Raw genomic sequence first — 16,043 nt, forward strand, 5'->3', positions numbered from 1 at the left:
CTGGAAGTTGTTAAAATATGTGTCTTTTACTTTAAGGAAAAATATATTTAACCTCTCAACCCCCTCAGGTATCAAAATAACTACTCAGTACTTAAGTCAATATTGAATGAATTAAGCTGGGCATACACTATGTGATTTCAAGATGACTCTGGTGGAATATCAGCTCACACTGTGACTAAATCACAATGTGCACGATTTATGTGCTCCCACAGTATGGTCAGATGGTTACCACTACCTGAGTACTCGCACTGCATGAGTGAAGTCAGGAAAGACTGTGATAAATATCTACAGTTTCCTTTTAAAAAGTGTCAAATACTGAGGATGAAGTATCTAGCCATATCCTGTCTCTCTCGCTATCTCTCTATATTTCTCTTTATACAGCATTGCCATCCATATCAGCTGGAGGTCTATAGACAGGCATATTTCCTGCTTGTTTATTTCCTTTTTTATTTTGGGGGGGGCATCAGAAGTCATTCCTGCTGATGTCATGGCGATTTAGGATATTAGGTAAAAATACCCCATAGTTGAGGATTCTGCTCTCACTTTTCAGGGTGGGTGGAATTGTATGACTGAAACACATCAGAAATACATTAACTAGTCGGGAGTAGGTGGTCGGGCCGTAGCCAGGTCCTGGTCGGCTGTCGTATCCCCCTGTACAGTATGACACGACTTTCAAGTGCGTTTCACAATTTGTCTGAATCGGATGAAATTAGCGCAGTGTATGCCCAGCTTATTTTATACCTTTTCTTGAGTAGATAGCAAGACAAGTAGTTTTCCTTCTACTTAAGTACGTTTTATTTTAAGGTTCTATGCTATTTCCTGATTACGACATTCTTGTGCTCTTTCCTTCCCAGGTACGCAGTGATATTCAGTACAAGATGATAGCTAGTTGATACAATTTGAAATAGACCTGCAGTATTTTCAGTTTTCATTCAAATAGAAGACTATTTTTCTAGTCAGATATTTTGTTATCAGTTATCTGAAGAGTACTGTAAAATCTCTTCTTGTCTTGTCTGCTTAGCATCTCATCCCACCCCTGTTTGTTATTACTTGTGTGGTAATTGTGATTTTACATGTTGTGTTATGATTTTTAAAGGCCTATCTTAAAATGCCTATGGCTCTGTAAAGTGCCTCTTTTTTAATCTTGTTGCAGGCTTTCCATCGATACAACATCCCAGTTTAAACCTATAACATGATTGAATGATGTGGTGAAGCTGATCGGATACAACATTGTAATATCTGAATGTCTCCAGGTGATTAAAAGGGTTTAACTAATGTGTTTCTTGTCATCCTTTAGTCTTTCACTGCTGGCACCCCAGTACATCTGAAAGATCTGTTGTAAACTCAGCAGATCCTGGGAACATTTAAATTGCCTTTTGCTTCTTATTATTCCAACAGGATAAGACGAACCTTACAAACAAATCTGTCACCTCATTATGCTTGATTTCATCACATAGTTTTTTTGAGGTGAAGTGTTGAATTATTTGAATAGAGATGATATTAAAAAGAAGAGACTTGCAGTATTTGGGAGTTGAAAGAAACCACGCTGAGCTTCAGTCCAGCGCGTCAATCATCTTCAGACAGATGAAGGAAAGGTCAGAGATAGCCTCATGCAATGTTTGTCCACAGTGTCTGAATCTGTTTCTTATTTCTCTTGGCTTAAACATTTGTGCGAGTCTTCAGGATTGTGTGCATGTGTGAGCATGCGTGCTTGCTTGCTCGTGTTTATACACCACTTCCTACAAGACTGTGTGACCATATTCCAGCTGACATGCCGTTCAGGAGCCTGGTCACTAGTGCCGGCGTTTCAAAATGACAAGGTTTATTTGTCTGTGTTTTGATATGCTCAGAGGAAAGTGGGACTGACAGCCGGAGGAGGCAGGAAGAGGGGAGCCACAACAAGTTCCCCCCCGCACGACACAAAATGTCATCCTTCCCCTGACTGCGGCGCGCGCCCAGCCATCCTGCTGAAAAGAGCAGACATTTAAAACTTTGTGACATGTGTCACAGGCACTGCCATTGAGCCAGTGCCACTGATGGAGCTGGAATTGACAGGCCCCGAGCCACCGGAGCTGGCTGGGGGACACACCGAGTTTGGTGTGTGTCACTTCCTATCCTCGTCAGGGATGCATCCTGAGCTGCCACACCAACACAAACTGCATTATGGGATGGGCGGGGAGTGCCAGAGCGGGTTGACATATGCCTGACATGTGCATGTGAAGATATGAATGGGATGCCTGGCATCATGCATAGAAGGTTAATTAAGGTGTGAGCCACAGATCTACCTCTAGGCGATGCCCTCTGTGACCCCCGGGTCCGTCACTGCTGCTGCTCCTTGAGAACTTCCTGCATGAACAAATGGCACGCTACTTCATCAGAGCAGATCAGTGACATTCTGCTGTAGGAGCCCTGCAGGCTTCTCTGCTAGCCACTGAAAATAGAAGATACAACTGTGTACCTACATAGCTTCTATGTGTATCTGCTTCTGTGAGCACCAGCTGGATGTCAGACTGTGCAGTGCAATTTTTTTTCTGTTGCTTTCAATCTGTAACATTTCAAATTAAAAACCACCCTAACAGTGCACAATACAAAATGATCCATATGATCCAAATTGTCTTAATCACATTGAAGTACAGAAGAGTCAATGAAGCTCAAATATTCAAGTATTTAAAATCTGCTTGAATTTTCACTTTGCCATTGAAAGACAGAATTTTCCCACAATGCATTGCATCAAGGAAACCTGTGAATTCCACATACTCTGTGTCTGCGGTGTTCCATGTATGTGATGGTGTTCAGACAGATGGAATAATAGCATGACAACAGAATACTTTATCATGCCTGTTCTCTTTGATGTTACTCCATGACTATGTTGGCTTCTACCATGCATGTGTACATTAGAAAATTAAAATGTTGAGGTTTTCTATGTAGGATGTGCAGGATCCAATCAAATCCTGTGGTTTTTCTTCTTGAATGACTCTTCCTTCATGGGCTTCAGTCACAAAACAGCTAAACCGCTTGGTATATCTTCATTTATTAAACAGACCTGTGCAAGATTCTGGACTACCTTCTCTCTTCTAATCTTGAATGCACACCCTGCGTTCATTTAACATATGCAGTATGTTGTTTCAAAAGTCCGGATAAAGTAGGGGAAAAAAAACGCTTTTAGGTTTTCTGCACATTTGTGGGAATGTGTGTCCAGTTAATATTGGGTTCTGATGTTGAAATTATTCATTTAGGCCACTTTTTAACACATTTTCACCACTGTTTCTGCCCATTTATGTCACATATGTTTACCCATTCAACCATTTTTGCCACTAAAAATGCATTTTGCTGCTTTTCACATTTTTTCTGCCCATTTAACCCCTTTTTACCTTGGGTTTGTATACCAACTTTTGACTATTTTGCTACTTTTAACCACTTTTCACTACTTTAGACAACCATTTTTGCCACTTTTTAACTTCTTTTCACCATACTTTCTGTCCCTTTTGCCTTTCTTGACCCAAATTAGCCACTTATATCCCATTTTTACCTCTTTAAACCAATTTTTGCCCAATTTTTTCCACTTTTCACCACTTATTGCTGCCATTTTGCCTATTTTCGCCTTTATTTTACAATTATTTCAAGTTATTTCAGTTCCTTCGACTTTATTCTCTGGTATCCTGACATTTATGCACATCATGGCTTAGCTATGAAGTCTAACATTACTTTTCCAATTATATAGTTCAGTGTGCCCATCCACGCTGTTAACATTGTCTATAAAAAGATAATTCTGTGGCTACATTTTGAAAAAAAGGCTTTATTATACTACAGTGTAAATAAATAAGATTCATTATTTGTTGCTTTGATGAGAGTGGTTACTATCAGGTTAAATATGAAATATGGTAATTATGGTTTAACTTTATAATGGATCATGATTTTGCTGACCTCCATTGGCCCCCCTTTTGGCTGGGCCCCAGTAAGCTGGGTGGCCTTTGATCTTGGTGGGACTCACCTGGTTAAATAAAGGTTAATCAGCTGTTTGCTATCATAATATATAAGGACAGATTCACAGGAGCCTATGCATTATGTTGTATTTCGAAATTCAGCATGTGGACGGGGAAGGTTGAATTTGAGGGTTACTCTTTCTTGAAAAAGCAATGCAAAAAATTGAGGGTTCTTAGAAATGCCTCTAGAAAGACAACTCCAACAGCTCTCCTCAGAAAAAGTTTAAAACAAATGCCTTAGGAAGTTTTTAATAGCTTACATCATTGAAAATAAGACTTCTTTTCTACCCACTTTTGGTGTTACAATACTTTCGAATACATTTAAAAATCAATAAAAAGTATGAACACTTTAAATTGATTTCAGAAAAATAAAAAATGTGACACCAATTTATCAAGCAGATTTGAGCCTCTCTCATCTGACAAAAAATACGCATCGTCCCATTCATAACTATAAAGCCTCCAATTTTAAAGGCAATACTATTGTTAACAATATATATATATATATAAAGATACAGATTTACTCAGAAATGGACTTGGATCTCAGTGATTAAATCTGAAAATCATGTAAAAAGTATTGATGAAATCATATTGCAAGCCCTATACAGTGATTTACCATTTTGTAGGTTATGTATCATTGCATTCCTAATATTAACATTTATAAAATAATACTCAGTGCTGCCCTGTGTTTTTACTGCAAGTGTCACCAAGAATTGTAGATATTCCTTTTTCTGCTGGCATTACATTTTTTGCTGAATATACCATGAGCTTTATATTGCACAATTCACCTGCCCAAAAGGCACAATGGTGTCTGGCGCACTGTCAGAAAAACTAAGGCCCAATCAAAACGTCACTACATATCAGCCTGCAGCGCGATGACTGATTGGCAGGAGCTCATGCAAATTTACAAGAAGGCAGAGGGGAGAAAAAAAAGACTCGTCTTTATGAGTGACAACCGGCCACTGATAACAGGGCAGCAACCAAGATGGGGTGAGATTTAGCTCCAACTGTCCCTCTGGCTCCAGAAATCCCCCCTCCCTCTCCCTTTTCTCTCCCCTTCTACAAATTCTCTCCTGCACCTGAAGACATTTGGCAGCACACCCGTGTCTCACTTGATCCACAGAGGCCCAAGGAGGAAAGGAGGAGGGGGAGAGCCGGCCCTTATTTCCGGGGCCCAGACTTAGATGAGTAACATTTGTCATTCAGGGTTGTGCTGTAGTAATTAGCTTGTCAGTGGGCACCGGGCTGAGCTGGCTCTTTCTGTTAAGAAAGATGGACAGACTGACACAGGAGCTGACAGCCAGTCGATAATGTGGCAATTAATGTCATAAATAATTCCACTGCCAATTATATCAAAATGGACTCTGCTCTTTCACAGGGCCTGGTCCTCCCTTATCATTTCCTCTGATAAGGGGAACAACCGTCTTCATCCCCCCTTTAATTATGGGCCTTTTTATATGGAAATACAACATGGCCTCACTCTCCCATGTTTATAGCACAGAGGGAACGAAGGAGACATGGACAGTAAATGTAACCTGCTAATGAATCTCTGTTTTTATGCCCTTTACCTCGGATATTTCCAGAGGTCACATATAAAGACTGTGAGGCATTCAAATGTCAATGGCATGAGGAAAAGAAAAAAGCATAACTTGATTTGAAAATGAAGACAATTATGTGAGAGAGATCGATCAGAGCCGATGTTGTAAAGGTTGCAAAAGCTTAACCAACAGTGAGAATATTGATCCTGACGCCCTACCACTTGGTGGGAAAAATTATATCCATTCTCAGTCTTCAAGATGCAGGTCAATCAATCGCAGAGAGAGAGAATACATGATGAGCTGGAATCAGCGCGGGTTCACTGAATAGTAAATGCGCCGTATATTGGATGGAAATAAAAAGAGAAAAGTGGGAATTTGCTTTGAAATGCTTATTATCCGCCGCCGCGGCCTGTTTCCACAGGCTCATTTGTCTCCACAAGTGACTCGGTCTGTGTGAATGGTCCCCATCAGCCTGACACTAAACTCTTCCTGTGAAATGTATGAGCAAATAAAGTGAGCTCAGCACATGTAAAGGCCTCCTAATGCATTGTAAAACAGCCTTAAACACATCAGATGTATCTTGGGGACGGGAAGGTCGCTCTGATGGTAAAATATGGTCTCTGCTGAGAAGTCTCAAGGTCGTGTCACATTCGCCTACATAATGCATGATTTCCCGTTACTCTTACAGACTCCAATCATGCCTCGCAAGCCTTGATATGAAAATTTTACTAAGTAAATCAGCTACCTTGCTGGCATTTCTATTACCCCTCTGTGTGTGCTGACAGAGAAGATGAATAACGCTAAATAATAACACTTGGTAATAAATCATATTTACTGCTCATACAGAGAAACACTGCAGTGGATATAAAAGCGTTAGCTTGTTTTATTCTTTCATCTTGCCTGTATGGATTTTACTTCCGTTTTTTTGTTTGTTGTGCGTGTGTAAATGTGTTCTTTGTACTTTATGGAGATGAGTGTGTCACTCCTCCACTTGTCACTGTCATCTTGTTAGAGTGTGAGCGTAATTATTGTGTCATTTATTGCACGAGGATTGCTTGCTTTGAATAAAGCAGTTAAATGACCCTGTTAGCATAATTAATTTAAGCATCCTGAGGGGCTGCAAAGTTGCAGCCTCATGAATATTAATCATTGTCAGTGTCACTGCTAAATATTGTATGACAACAATGCAACATGTTTTTGTTTTGAAGGGGTACAGCGTTTGATGCAATTTTTGAGTGAAATTTGGACTCTTTGTTCCTGCTTTACAATCACTTTCCCTAAATTCTCTTTGAATACAGAAGAAATATGTAAATACAAAATGACCCAATTGTTGAATGAATATTTAAAGAGACACACTCTCTTTTAATGCTCATTAAAACAAAAGATACATTCATTTGGCAAAAAGCATGCAATAATTATACTGAAAAGTATGACACAGGACTCACACCCTAAGGCCCTGCAGAGGATTATTAACACAACATAAATCAGCAGACATCGATTTTGCAAGCTTGACTTCAAGGATCAGAGATTTCAAAGAAAATTCTGGGAAATATTGGCATTTACTCCTTTTCTCTACTGGGTCCTGAGGGTGGCAGATTGTGTGTTTGTGTGTGTTTATCTACAAACAGGACAAGCACAAGAACCAGAAAAAGGCCCTGAGGAGATGGGGATGATTTTCTCACATGGGCAGTTCTGTATGACTCCATTGATGCACGAGAGAATACTTGAACAAACAGTGAAGAGTACATTGAGCCAAGTGATGTGTACCCACTGCAGCAATGATACCACACTGCAGTTTACTGTATGTAACTGTCATCGTGGATCACCAGAGGAAGGCTCGCAGATGCAGGAGTTGCCCAGGAGAAATTATTTCCCATGAACGTCTTTGAACTGTAAACAATCTTCTTATATTTCATATGAATACACACGTTATGAGCCCCGCAGTGGTGCGGCCTGAGGGAGGAATGTGTTGTGTTGCGTGTAAGACTTTGTGGTATTTCCTGCGGCGCTCTGATCTTATCTCTGGGGTCCTCTGGAGGGCAGCGTCACAAACTGCTCGGCTTGTCCTCGGACGATGACAGTGACATACAGAAGCGGTCAATTTTCTGACATGCAGCGGTGACTAATTGTGAGGAAAAGGTGAGCGGGATCTGTTCTCAGGCCATTCCTAAAGACATGGAGATCCAGCACTCCTTCCCCCCCATGGGTACAGCCGAGCACAAATGAAATCCTTGAATCATGAATACTCTAAAGGTGAGCAGCTATTTACTGCAGCCAATCTTGTTTTTTTTTTATGGGAGTAATAATGGTGGTCAGTAGTAAGAGGCTCATGTTTTAAGAATGTGCCTCCCTGTAGGCAGAACTTAGACAAGGTTATTGACTTGAATTCTTTATTTTTAGTGAAATATGTGAAAGAGATAAAAGCATGTAGTTATTGTTTTGAAAAAATCTACTTTAGTTATAACATTTGTAACTGCAAACTATGAGCTAGATATGAAATCAAACAGCATCACATTTGATCACACAAACATTAAAATTGGAACATTTAAAGCTCCTGTGTGGTGTTATTTGTGACATAAAATACAGATTTAAATCAATAGCTGTGCCTCTATATGGCCTCAAAAAGCTAACAAGACCATCATGAAGAAGATGAGTTATCCCTGAGATATTTATCTCAAACACCTGTTTTCTGTAGGGGGTAGGTTTCAAAATAGATTTGAGTCACCAGCAAAAAATGTGATGGGTTTTTTTTGGTCACAAGAATCCTACTTACACGTGCAAGATCTGCAGAGATACTACACACTGTTTTTTCTGAAGAGGGTGCTAAAACAAAATTAAAGTTCATCTTAGTTGCTTTAAAGGTGACATATTTAACCCTTTAAAGACAAGTTTATATTGGTCTCTGAGGTCCCCAAAACAAGCCTATGAAGTCAGTTGCTGAATAAACACTTCAATATTGGATTTTTACATGTCTTAAACACCCTCTGTTTCAGCCCTGCTCAGAACGAGCTGTTTCTGTGTCTGTGGCTTTAAATCAGGGGTGTCAAACTCAGTCACAGAAGGGGCTGGATTCTGGATTCAGGACTAACCTGAGGGCCTAACAGCGTCACCTTTTTAACCATATACTGTTAACCCTGTGTTACTAGTAATAAAATAGGCAAAAAAAAAAAAAAACTTAGCACTGATGATAAACGATTTTGACATTTAAAGAGTTAAAAAGATAAGTTTAAAGGCTTACAATATGGGAAAAGTAAATTTATTAGTTAATAAAGGTCAAAACATGAAATTGAAATTTAAAAAACAATGTTTTTTAATGGCAAATATATTAGAAGGAAGTCAAAATCATGAGTATAAAAGGTCAATTATGAAATAAAATATTTAATCATGAAATTGAAAAAATATGTCAAAATATGATTCAAATTTTAAATTGTGAGGCGGAAGGTCAAACTATGGGATTAAGAAGTCAAAGTTTGGGGTTAAAAATATGAGGTAAAATACAAAATGGTTAAAAAAGGTCAAAATATCACTTAAAAATTAGAATTATGAATCTTAAAGCTTAAAATATTATATGAGAAGTAAAAATTATGAGTTGAAATGCTCGAAGTATGAAGTTAAAAGTCAAAATCCTAAGTTTGAGTCCTAATTGTGAGATGCTAAATTGAAAATATGAAATTAAAACACAAATTAATTTCTTTTCTACTATTTCCTGATGTCTTATCCAAATATTTTTACTCCTTACTTTTTCAGGTTTTGTGACTTAACAAGGATATCTTAAATCATCAAGGATAAGTTTACATGTTTATACTTGAGGAATTCTGCAGACTTCATACTGATGGGCCAGTTATAACAGAAATATGAGATCATCTTGCGGGCTGAATTTAACTGTTCCCCGGGACGGATTTGGCCCCCGGGCCTTGAGTTTGACACCTGTGCTTTAAATGTTACTGAGCTGTCTGACTCCGCCCCTCTCAGAAATGGATGTGGCTTAATTGATGTGGCTCTCCTGATCCTCCTCTCAGCAGGATCAGATGGCCACATCCATTTCCTAAGGGGGGCAGAGTCAAGGGAAAAATCAGACAGCTCGTGAGCATCTAAAGCCACAGACACAGAATTAGCTTGTTCTGAGCAGGGCTGAAACAGAGTTTTTTAGACATGCAAAAATCTAATACTTGTTTTTCTTTTTCAGAAACAAACTTCACAGGCATGTTTTGGGCACTTCTGAGACCAATACAAACTTGTCTTTAAAGCGTCAAATATGTGACCTTTAAAAATACAACCATAATGTATTTGTCACCATAGAAAAACAGAGTAAAATGAAAGTACAAGCCCAGTTAGGGCTTCCTTAGAGAAATCACACCAAGCATTGAATATTAACAATAATAACATTCTAACTTTAGTGTATGAGCATGCTAACATGTATTGATTGGTGCAAACAGAAGCAGAGCTAATTCTACTTTAAGTCATTAGTTTTGAAGCTATTTAGTTAAAAAGAGAATATTGAATGAATATCTGCTTGTTGTGTTGTAAAGGAGAAGTCAGGGATCAATATTCACATGAATTAAACTCACATGACCGTGAACTGCTAACATATTTACTAGCATGACTGATCCAGCAGTTCCACTTTTTCAAGAAAGTTCTGTAAGTCATTATTCAGTTCAAGCTTTTTGCTTTTTCTCACAGCAAACTATACAATCGCTCACCATTTCAAATATGCATATGGTGATTTAATGCCAACAGCAGAAAATATCGAACTGCTCACTAGAGTTAGTTAGAAAGTCCCTGAGCTAAAGGTTTATTGGTTGTTTTTCTTCTTCTTCTCTATGTGTGGGTAAACTTCAGCTGTGAACCTTCGCATTTGGGTATTAGCAATTTTTTTTTCTCTCTCAGACAGGCTGACAGGCCTAACCTTGTCCGCTTTTCCAAACATATTGATTAGCCTGTGAGAAGAGAGAGGCTATGAGACCGAGAGCAGATGCTGAACTTGAAGTATTATACTTTCTGCTAATGGGATCCAATTATTCCACAATGAGGGGAAAGTTTTAGGTTTTTGAAAAAGAATTATTGTTTATGAGTTAAAAGAAGGCAAAAACACATTAAAAGTTCAGTTTATTTATTTTAAGTATAATGAGAATAGAGCAGGGAAGTCTGTGTTGCTCCAATGCATAAAACAACCTGATTTAATGTTTGGGCAGTCTGTTCACAACAAGTCAAACATCACACTGGCCACTGTGACATGGACAGCAAAGAAGATACACAGATCGATAATCTCAATATCCAGACAGTGAAAATATCTTTTCTTGTGTTTATTTTAACAAATTATCTTCCTGGTCTTGTGAGTCTAACTCTGCTGATCTCTGTTCTTTTATGGAGGCTTGTTGACATACTGTCAGTTTTCTTTAAAAGAAGTTATTGGAAAATAAATTGAGTTGTATAAATCAGTGTTGTCTAGCTGATAATTTCTTTACAGTACAGTACTGTACAGAACTTTTAGGTCCTAAAACTGAACAAAAGGCCTGAACAAAAGAAATGACATGTCAGTCCCTGCAACCCCTCTCCAAACACTGCACATCACCACAGACGCACCATCCTTACTGTGAAGCACAGTAGTGGCAGCATCATGCTGTGGGGATGCTTCTTAGGAGCCGGTCCTTGAAGGTTTATGAGGGTACCATGAATGCAGAAAAATCCTGGACAACAATCTTATTCAGTCAATAGAGAATTTGTTCCTGGATTTGAAAATGGCTGTTCACACTTGATCCCTGTGCAATCTGACAGAGCTTGAGCAGTTTTGCTAAAAATAAATTGGAGTAAAATTGCAGTGTCCAGAGGTGAAAACCTGACTGAGACCTATCCACACAGACTCAGTGCTGTGATTGCAGCCAAAGACACATCTAGAAAATACTGACTTAGGGGGATAAATATTTATGCAGTCACTTATTTTATATTATTTTTTCTTCTTGACATGACTTTGTAGAAATCTGTTTTCACTTTTAGTTTTATCTATTTTGTCAAATAGACAAATTATGACTAATTTATCAAATCCATTAAAGGGTGGCACATTCAAGGTGTTAATAGTTTTTATAGGCAGTGTAGATCTATGACAAAATATGATTTTTTTAAATAATGCAATAAAATTTGAGTAACTTCAACAGACAGCTATCCAAATTTCTTCAAGTTGGCTGTTGTTTGTTTCAGATTAAAAAAAACAACCATTGGTGATGAGCTCAGAGAGGAAGATTCACCAACTTTTTCAAGCGAGGACATCGAACACAAATTTCAAATGGCAGCATCAGACAGAGAAAAGAGAAAAAGCCAACCCCGTTGCCTTTGTTGTTCTCCTTTAATTCTGTTAATCGCCCCCAGGTAAAGATTAGCTGCTCTTGCCAATTTAATTCAGCCTCAAATGATGCTGCTACAAGGTCACTTTTTCTTGTCTTCCTCTCTTCCTGTGTCTCTTCACCCCCCCACCCCCACCCTTTGCCTCCCCCATCTCCCTCCCATCCCATCTCCCTCTCTCCTCCATTTCTCTTTCCGTGAGCAGGATTGAGTTGTCATGTAGTTCTAATAGGCAGCACAGGGAATCATTAGTCCACCTCGGCTCCTTGACTGATGGGTATTTCACTCCAATCATCTGAGTACTGTGCGTGTGTTTGCAGAGGTGTGTGTATGTGTGCGTGCAGAGAAAGAGCAGGAGAGCAACCCCCCCCTTCCCACTGTCCAACATACACACGTATCCTCCCCCTCCCTCTACTGCATTGTGTGCCTGCTGCTATTGACGGAGTGTCAGAGCTGAGGGGAGATGTCTTAATCAACTTGGACACACTGGGCATTGATTTGACAAGCTGCTGTAATGACCTTCTTGTTTTTGTAAAGGATCACTGTTTATCTGGGCCACAAGTGATGCGCTGAGCATGCCTCATTGTCATGGAAACTATTATCACGGCTGAATTGGGATGGGCCTTGGTCTTTGGATCTCCCTTTTTCTCCCTCTGTCACTTTCTGTCTCTATCACACACCACTAGCACACCGTCGTCAGTATTGACATGTTTGTTTGATGTATTGCAACCATATGTGTGTGCTGTATATGTCCGTGTGTTTGAAATGTTTAACACTTTCAATGGAATTCGTCATGGGTCAAAGGGAAATGCTATAATTGGTGTCAACATCTTTTACATCAATGGTATGGAAATCGTTACAGACTGGATGGATTGACTGAGAAGGTTCAGTTATCCCATGACAGCTGATTCACTTATCTGCCCTGAAGCTTTTTTGGAAAATTATTTTAAATGTTGTCTCACATTGATTTACTAAATGACCCATAATGACATTTGAAACAGACAGTTTGATCTCAGTGGGAAAATGAAGAAGCAAAACCTATATATATATATATATATATATATATATATATACAGTATTTAACAAATTTATTAGACCACCACCAAAAGTAAGGTTTATGCCATAGCTGCCCTAAATTAACAGCATTGGTAATTACCAAAATCATTTTTTTTATATATTTCTGCAATGGTTAATACGCCAATATGTAGAAGCTCTTCAACCCAAATGATATTTTTAATGCAACAATATCATTACTTTTGTTATCCATGAATTTTCAACTTTACTGATTTAAAAAAAAAACAGAAAAAATAGTAAAGCACATTATTATTTCTTGATTAATATGTCAAATTATAGTTATTTACTTGCATTCCTGAACAGAAAAATTAGTTTTAGTGGTTGAATGTTATGCTTGATTAATTTCTGACTTCTCAGAGAAGCCCAGTGAGCCGGCTCAAATTTAGGTATAAAAAGGTGAATTCAGTTTGAAATTCCTCATTCCTGTTCAAAATGGTAAAATGTGGAAAGCTCACTGAAAATGAAAGAGTCTGCATTAAAGCACTTCATGATGCTGTATGGTCTCTGAGACAAATATGACAGGTGGTCTATCAAATTTGTTAGGCAGTGTGTGTGTGTGTGTGTGGGTGTGTGTGTGTGTGTGTGTGTGTGTGTGTGTGTATATATATATATATATATATAGCCTTATAAACCTGCATTAGAAACCTACTGTTACCTTCATACAATTTTATTTAGTGTCTTATATATGAAAAAGGTATTCATCTGAAAAGTACTACAAATAAAAGTAAACATATTATCACCAATATATGTTCAATATATATAAAGCATCTCTAACTGTTGCAACAGATAGGTAACAGACTTACAATTATAACAATATATAATAGAATATAAGGTAGTTTCAATTTCTCTAAGATTACACAATTTGCTAATGCTTAACACAATACAAAAATTGTTAAAAATAAGAATATTTTCAGTAAATGTGATTTAAATGTGATCTGAATGTGATCGTTATCTGATAGCTGATTTAAATTATTCATTCTCTTGGATGAACTTAGTCTGTTTTCAGGGTCAATATAAAAGAAAATGCACATAGAAAGCTTTGCATCTAAGAAGTAATGAATAATGAGTAATGAAAAACACCCGTTTTCACAATTGGTGCATTTCTCACACAAACTAGCGGAAGGATAACATATTACTACCAATTAGCAAACGTTATCATTTATGTTTTTGTTGACGGACAGGGGCAGCCCTGACAACAGCTGGTCAAAGAGGCAATGAAGGAATTGTGGCCACCTCAATGTAAAAGACATATCATTGAACTGCATGGATCTATTCATGTGACAGCATAAATTAGCCCTAAGCAACATTTTTTGTGTGTCTGTGCAGAACTTTTAGGCATGTTCGGGCCAAAAATGGAGGCTAAAGTAAGGCGTGTTGTGGCAAGTAAGCCAGCCTGAGAACACAACTGGGCAGGAAAGATTGATACAACTCGGTCATGCTCTGGATGTCCTTGCATGTGGATATGGCAAGTAAGCATGGCCTACTGTCCAGGTGAGTAGTAGGGTTGCCACAAGCCCCTGTTTGGGCTGTGGATGTACCAAGGGCCCCAAAAACCACTGGCAGTCTCCAGTTATATAAGCAGGAGTGAAAAGGCCAGCACAAAAAAGATTCTGTTGAGCTTGACATTCGTTGCCAAGCTTGACTCTGGCTGCCCTCCACCTCAGGTCGTGGTGTATTTGGCCCTTGATGAATCCTACGTGTCTAAAACATATGCACATGACTGTTTATAACGGTAAAATGGTGTCCCTCAAGGATCCATTCAGGGTCCTCTGTTCTGTGCTGCCATATTGGTAGTACAAACTGTCTCTTGCTGTATGACCGAAACCTTTGCCAACCTCATTGGACAAAGGTGGCAACAGCCCCATCAAGTGGACAGAAAAGCAACTGATGCTATTTAACCAGTATCATAGACTTCAGTTAAAAAAAATCATGTCAGAAAAAAAAAAAAACACACTTGCAGAAACTATAATACAATACATTGCCGTGCAAAATATCGCAATACTATGCTGTATCGATTTTTTTCCCTCACCCCTAATATCTATACTGTATGATTTTTTTATGTAATAATGTTTCTGACATTTCTTTTTAAAGCCAAATTTCCAGACCTCAAACTCTGAAATGGAACAGAACTTCTCGTCATGGTGAAAAATGTCTTGGGGCATTAGTACATAAAGGTAGAGCTGCAATTTGAAGTTACTGGAAGTTACCAAGGAAGATGTCCTGTAACTGAAACTGGTTGTATGGCAGGTTCAAGCAGACTTTAAATTGACCAAAAAGGAACTCTTTTCCCAGTAACATATTTTATCAGCGCTTTATTTAAAATAGTGTCAAATCTCAATATCACGTCTCTATTTGTCTCATCACATTCCTATTTTGCACATAATCCCTTTTCAGACTTTCCTTATTGTGTATATATACAGTATATATGATTCTTCTTTATCCTTCGGATGTCAGGCTTCATCTGAGAGGTTGTGTGGCGTTGATTTCTTTATCTAAATTATCTCCTTTCAGCGAGTGTTTGCTGGTAGAAAAAGACAGATTCTCCTTTGTTTGTCTTCAAACGCTAACACATGAGTCGTGTTGTGCTCCATCACCTGGTTCATGGCCACAGGCACACCCTGCTGCCTGGAGAAGAAGAAGACACTCTGCCGAGTCGATTTGCAGGGATCTCAGGTTCAGGCCGCTGTCAGCCTCTGTCAGGGCAATCAGCAACACTCAGCCTCCCCTGAATAGGCTGCACAGCAGACGGTAAATATTATTGGCATTCTGACACCCTCTCGCTGCGGCCAAGTGTGTAAAATTGTTAATAAGGAACATGATGGTGCCACTGCATGCTGTCGTGAGAATGGAAAAGCTTGCTCTTGTTGGCAATTATCCAAATAACAGGATGAGGCGTCTGAGGACAGGTGATTTAAGTCCTTGGGCGGAGTGGTAGAGAGGTTTGTTTTGGCGGGGAGGAAGTGAGGAGAAGTCACAGGGGTCGTATTGTAAATAATGTCCTTGTGCTATAGCCATCAATTCAGCTCCTTATAAAACACACATGGAGACACTTATATGCACTGTTTAGATAAATTGCTGAAGACGCTACCCATGGATGAGACTCTTTTACACTTGA

The sequence above is a fragment of the Cheilinus undulatus genome, linkage group 6 (genome assembly GCF_018320785.1).
Source record: "Cheilinus undulatus linkage group 6, ASM1832078v1, whole genome shotgun sequence".
NCBI lineage: Eukaryota > Metazoa > Chordata > Actinopteri > Labriformes > Labridae > Cheilinus > Cheilinus undulatus.